The sequence below is a fragment of the Belonocnema kinseyi genome, chromosome 5, assembly GCF_010883055.1.
Source record: "Belonocnema kinseyi isolate 2016_QV_RU_SX_M_011 chromosome 5, B_treatae_v1, whole genome shotgun sequence".
Lineage (NCBI taxonomy): Eukaryota > Metazoa > Arthropoda > Insecta > Hymenoptera > Cynipidae > Belonocnema > Belonocnema kinseyi.
In genome coordinates this window covers 94,489,284-94,496,146 of record NC_046661.1, presented here as the reverse complement: position 1 = coordinate 94,496,146, position 6,863 = coordinate 94,489,284, and positions in this window count along the sequence as shown.

Below are 6,863 nucleotides of genomic sequence, written 5' to 3'. Positions count from 1 at the left end.
CCCCACTCCAAATTCCCCATAGTGCAATCACCCCCCACTCCGAATTCCCCATAGTGGTCCTATTCTACTCCTGAACGTTTATCGTCAGCAGATAAGGAAATGGGTCCATAGTACTGGATGATAATTATAGACATAACAATGTCATAAATTTAAAGTATTTTTGCGACTTCAACCTAGGAGAAATATATTAATAAAATATTTACATAATATGGCATGTCAAATCAGATAGCCATTGTTATAATCAAGATTCAAATAAACGAATCGTCTCGAAATTCTAAAAAAAAACTACTAAGAATCCTTATCTACAATAATGACGTATTTTGGACATTTATTAAATTTTCGGCACAACTGTCAACCGATTTCTGTGAAACATGGAAACTGAATCATCAACCATTAAAAATATATTGGGGTGTGATTTTATGGTAATATCTTAGAAACAATGCGATTAAAACAACATAAACATCAAAACAATCCATTTTCAACATATGCTCACGGCTACATCCTTTTCAAATTTTACGTGTTCAGTCTATGAAATAAAAATTCACAGATGACATAAATGTTAAAATTTTTAATGTTAAAAACTATTCAAGATCTCAAACATTCTTACCATATGCATCAAGAATAACTGCATATTTCTCATCAAAATGTGCTTAAATCTGTTTGAGAGATTAGGCTGCAGAGGTGATCACATGACAAAAATTTAATTCATTTAAATCATTTAGAAAATACGTTTTCGAATTAAGGAAGAAAAATATATTTCTATTCAATTTTATAGAAAATAAAGTATCAATTAAATTCATTGAAACAATCCATTTATTCCATTTTGGATTTAAATTGGACTAAAAGAAAAGATTTCAGCATGATGGTCTTAAAAGCCAAATTTCCAGACTTCTTAATTTTCCTCAGATTCTAATCAAAATGAAAATCTAAGAAAAATGAGTAAGTTTGGCTTTTTATGCCCCAATGCTATAAGCTTTTCTTTCAGTCCGGTTGGACTGCAAGCTCTTCCCTTGGGCATTTCTCAATAATAGTTGTTAAAAATTAAGAAAAATTTATCAATTTTAAAATTTATCCTGTGGAAGCTTTCCTTTATGACGTTGACTTCATTTTTAATTACTAGTATATGTCTTTCATTGCTGAATATATTTTATGTTTCTGAATTTCATTTAAAAGTAGGACCTCATTCCCTAATTTTTCTTGTTTTCCAACTATTTTGTTCTACCTTGTACACTTTTTTAAAGCTTTTTGTCCTACATTTCGAAAATCAATTAAGGTCACCCTATTTAAAAGGGAAGATTCTGCACTTGAATCCAGAATTTTTTCTACAGGTTAATTTAGTAAATATTCTAACTTGCTGAAATTAACCATAGATTTGGTTATGCATTTTTCTAGATTTTTTACAAGTTAAACGTGAAAGCAAAATCATTGAAAATAGCCTAAAATATTTGAAATTCTTTGAAATATTTGGAATGAATTGGAATATTTTGAAAATGCGTTGGAATTTTTGAAAATACCCCTACATATGTCAAATCCTTTGCACTACTTTCAATTTATTAAAATTGATTGGAAATTCCTTGAAATCTTTTAAAATAGCCTAAAATATTTCAAATTCTTTTTAATCCTTTCAATATATTGAAATCTATTTAAAACTTCTTGGGATCTTGTAATAAAAACATAAAATCATTGCAATATTTTTAACTTCTTTTAGCTTATTAACGTCTATTAAAAATAGCGACTAGAATAATATTGATGTAAACGTTTTAAAGAATAATCATTAATTAGATTCTAATCGATATCATTCGTATGTAACTTTCCTTTGTTTCAAGAAAATAAAGACCGTTATGGGTATCCTGCGTTACATCTTAGTGGTGTTCCCCAATCCTACTGGTAAATATATAAACATCTATAATTTAAAGTGCATTATTAATGCCAGTATATTTATTTTATTTTTAAAATGGTTCAAATTGAAATATCTATTCTTTTAACTGATTTTTACTTACTTTCTCTAATGTACAAGGCAGTCACAGATTAATTTATTTGAAAAAATTAAAAAAGTGACGTATTTTAACCAAAAATGTGACCAAAAGTGAACAATTTCCAACCCTGCAAGTTACGAAGTAAGTAACTAATTCCAGATTGGTCAAAAAACTTAATTTCAAATATTTTTATCTTCTATCATTTTTAATATAGAATTTTTTACAAACAGAAAGAACAATGAAATCTCAGTTTTAAATTTTTAAATTTTTAATTTACAAATTCGTCCTTTTGAATTGAAAATTTATCTTTTATGATCAAAAAGACCATAGAAGATCAATTTTCAATTCAAAAAGACAATTTTCCGATGAAAAAAATTTAGGGGAAACCTCCCTATAGTGAATAATCATTAATTAGGAGCACAAATAAAAGACGGAAAGCTTACATTAAAAAAAAATTTTGAATTAGTTTTTAATGACAAAAACGTTTCTTCAATATTCAAGTCAAATTTTTAACCAAACTGTATTCTATCAAAGAAAGAAATTTTCAACTGACATACTTAAATTTTCAGTTACAAATGTAAAAATTCAACCAAACAAAAATTTCAACTAGAGAGATTAATTTTCATTTAAGAATATTAATCTCTAACCAAAAAAATATGTTTTAAATAAAATCTGAAAACAGCAATTTTCAATTAAAAACAAGAATTTTCAACAAAATAGCTCAACTTTTAATCTAAAAGATGAATTTCCAATTTAAATTATTAGTCTTTAATGGGATCAGTTAGATTTTTATTTTAAAACAATTAAATGTTAACCAAAAAAAAATAATTTTCAACTAAAATCATGAAGCTTCGAAAAAAAATATTTTTTGGAGAAAGTTCCTTTAACCGAGTTGTTCAATTTTCAACCAAAAAAAATGATGTTTCACCAAATAAAGTAAGAGTAAATATTAAAACCAAAAAATATTTTTATTTCAAATTAAAAACAGTTGAATTTAACCAAAAAATACGAAATTTAAATAAAATAGTTGCATCGACAACGAAAGAAGATTAATTTTCAATAAAACAGGTGCACTTTTATTCAACATAAACATGAAATTTCTACTGAAACATGATATAAATATGAATGACAAAATATGAATTTTCTACCAAAATAGTTGAATTAAAATTCCCAATAAGAGAAATTTCCAACTAAACAATTGTTTCTTATATGCAAAACATTATATTTTTAACAAACCGTTTGAATATTTAAACCGAAAATATTATTTTTAAACGAAAACACTAATTTTTAACTAAAAATGGAAAAAGTATATTTTCAGCTAAGGAAACTAATTTTTTTCAAATTTCGCTCCACTTTTGTTTGGTCACGCCTGAGCAGCCGCCGCACACGGCACTATATCAGGGGGTTCGATATCAGAGTTGCACTGTAGGTAAATTTGAAAACAAAAATAATTTTCAAGTTAAAAGACGATCTGCTTTCTCGATACCATCAATATTCTCAAGCCCAGGAAACCAGATCAATTTGATCCATTTTTTTCCGAAGCTTATTCCAAAGAATTCAGGTGACTAAAAAGTGATTTAAAAAAATCGACTAAAATTGATAAGTAACAAAACTGGAAATAATTAAATTAATTAAGGAACTAATACAATAATTAATTGCAAACTCTTACTTTTTTCAGAATTAGTTTGGGTTCGGCCATGTGAAAATGCCCCAATTCATCCTGCTCCCATTCAACTTAGGGTTCGCCATTTCGAAAGTTTTAGAATTTTACTTCAAAATTTATTAGCAGGCATTTATAAAGTAGGAACTGATGAGCATCTGGAGTACATAACTGGAGTAATCATTGGTGAAAATTTGTGTCCTTTAGTGGATCCTAGAACGGGTTTTAATGATAACTTAAGAAGAGTTAAAGTGCGGATCGATGGCGAAATTGCCAACGTGACTCTACCAATATCGCGTGAAGATCCTCTTAATAATCTATTCCACAAAAGATTCGGGTCACAAAATGTTTTTGTTGCCGAGGTACGCGAATAATTCAGTTTAAGGACATGTGGCACAGCCAAATACCTATATTACCGACGTCACTTTATCAGTTCGCTCAATATATTTTTGGAACCTAAGAACTTTTTTTTAAATAAAATATCGAGCTGAAACTTTGGAAAAAGTATTTAAGTACAAAAAAGTACGTTTGTGTATTTAATTTCGGTAGGAACTTCACTGAACATTATTTCCGACCAAATTAAAACAGGGAACATTTTCCCATCCTTTTTCTGAACCTCTACATTTATAGAACGTTCGAACTTTTTTTATACATAAAATGTCCTCAAACTTTGAGAAATGCAAGAGCCGACAAAAAACTACGTTAAAGTACAACATTTAATAACAAAAGATGTTAAAAAAATATTTCAACTAAATTTCCTCCGGCACACAATAAAGGACTCACAACGTAAGACAAGCCAACAGTTGGAGCCTCGTCTAGTGAGGCCATCGGACGAGTGGGTCACGTGAGCAGATTCCTAACTTACCGCCACTTTTTTTATTTCCCAACATATTTTCACACGAAGCGCCACATCGAGTTGAAAATTTGGGATAATAAATGAGAAGCACTAAGAAAGTTGGGTCTGGTCCTAGATTTTATTAATTATAAAAAAAAGCAACAAAAAAATTATTTAGAACAAAAAAACTTTTTTCATAATTATACAAATTGAGAACCAGACCCACAATTCTTAGTGCTTCTTGTTTAATATCCCAAATTTTCATCTCAATGTGGCGCTTCGTGTGAATATAAGTAAGGAACTTTAAAAAAATGTCACTAGGTAGTAATCTGTTCACGTGATCCACTCACCACATGGCCTTAACGTAGTTTTATGTCGATTCTTACATTTCTCAAAATTTACGGCCGATATTTTATGTGTAAAAAAAGTTTGAACATTCAAAAAATGTCGAGGTTCCGAAAAAAGATGTGAAATAGGCTCCTAGTTTCAATTTGGCCTGAAATAATTTTCAGTGAAGTTCCTACCCAAATAAAGTACCTAAATGTACTTTATTATACTTTAATACATTTTCCAAAGTTTCAGCTCAATATTTTATTTACAAAAAAGTTCTTAGGTTAAAAAAATGCAGTGAACTGATAAAGTGAGGTCGGTAATATAGGTCCTTAAGGGCATGTGATACTTACAGTTTTCCTGGATTTTTTCCACAAAAATGAAAATTTTTAAAAACTGAATTCGGAGATGCTATAAAATATCATAACGGACGTCCCGGAAACTTTTTTGAGGGATAATAACAAAAAAAATTTATTGTGCTAAATAAAAATTTTATGCATATGCATTATTTTGAGGTTACGTCGTTTTTCATCTCTGCCTTTCCGATAATCTAGAAATTATTTATGAAATAAACTTTTTTGATTGCCTGCAAACAAGGCTAGTTCCGGGAGATTAGTTACTATGTTTGTTTGTAAGTCCAAAGTTTTCGTCCAAAAATATTGTGTAGTTTGAAGTGACGCTCGGGTGAATTGTAACACACATAACCTCGAAATTTACAAAATAGCAATATCTAAAATTTGTTGATAAAAAAAAACACAAAAAAAAGTGCGCGGGGACGTTCGTTAGCATGTTCGCTATCATTTCCCAGATTTTGAAGGCAAAATATTTCTTATCCTAGGAAAAAGCCGGGGAATCTCACACTGAAAAATCGATACTATTTCCTAAGCGCTATGCAAAATAATCACATTTTGCTAATTGCAAACTTTTTTGAATTAACCCACAAAAAAGTGTGTGGGGACGTCCGTTAACCTGTTCGCTATCATTTCGCAAATTTTTAAAGCAAAATATGTATTATTCTAGAAAAAAAAAGCCGGGGGAACCTAAAACTGGTAAAATCGACAATTTTCTAAGTATCACATGCCCTTAAGTCTAAGTGATGAGTGCGTCACGTGAACAGATTCCTACCTTGCCAGCACTTTTTTTAATTTCCTAACTTATTTTCACACAAAGCACCACATCGAGTTGAAAATTTGGAATAATAAATAAGAAGCAATAAGAAAGGTGGGTCTGGTCGTAAATTTTTATAATTATAAAGTTTTTTTTGTAAATAATATTTTTTTTTTGTTGCTTCTTTCATAATTATTATAATTAAGGACCAGACCCAACTTTCTTAGTGCTTCTTATTTATTATTGCACACTTTTAACTTGATGTTGCACTTCGTATCAAAATAAGTTAGGAAATAGAAAGTGTCGGTAAAGAAGGAATCTGGTTACGTGACTCAATCGTCACATGTCCTTAAGATTATTTATGGGCCACAATTTCGTATATTTAAACCATTTTCATTTCTTTCATTATTTAGCAGTTCAGCATTGTCAGATAGAAATATTACATTATAAACGTTCCTATGAAATTTTGTATAATCTTGTATTTGTATTGTTTATTGTTAAAGATCGCATTATCGAAAACAACAAAATTTAAAAATAAGGTTTGGAAGGACCAACTTTATCGTAGTTTATATTATATTTTTATGATAAGTTACGAAGAAAAATTAAAAAACTGTGAAAAAAAGTTCGCAAAAATGTTTCTTTAGGATTTGAAATCCAGATAACACTTTTGAATCCTCGTAAAGAATTCCTTAATAGATATGTTACGTCCTAAAGGGAAGAACTTACCAGATTAAAAACAATTATTTATTTAAAAGCTTTTCTCGTTTATGAACGAAATCTAGGACTTTGAAATAGGCATGAGAATAACTTCCGAAGATTCAGAAAACTACACAAATATTCCACAAATACACCAAACCCTCGCTTTCAGTCAAGTGTCGGGGGTTACCTTCAAATGGCCTTGGACTGATTTCGGGGAGATATAGACGTAAACAGTGAGGGCCGCCTGACTCGTTTC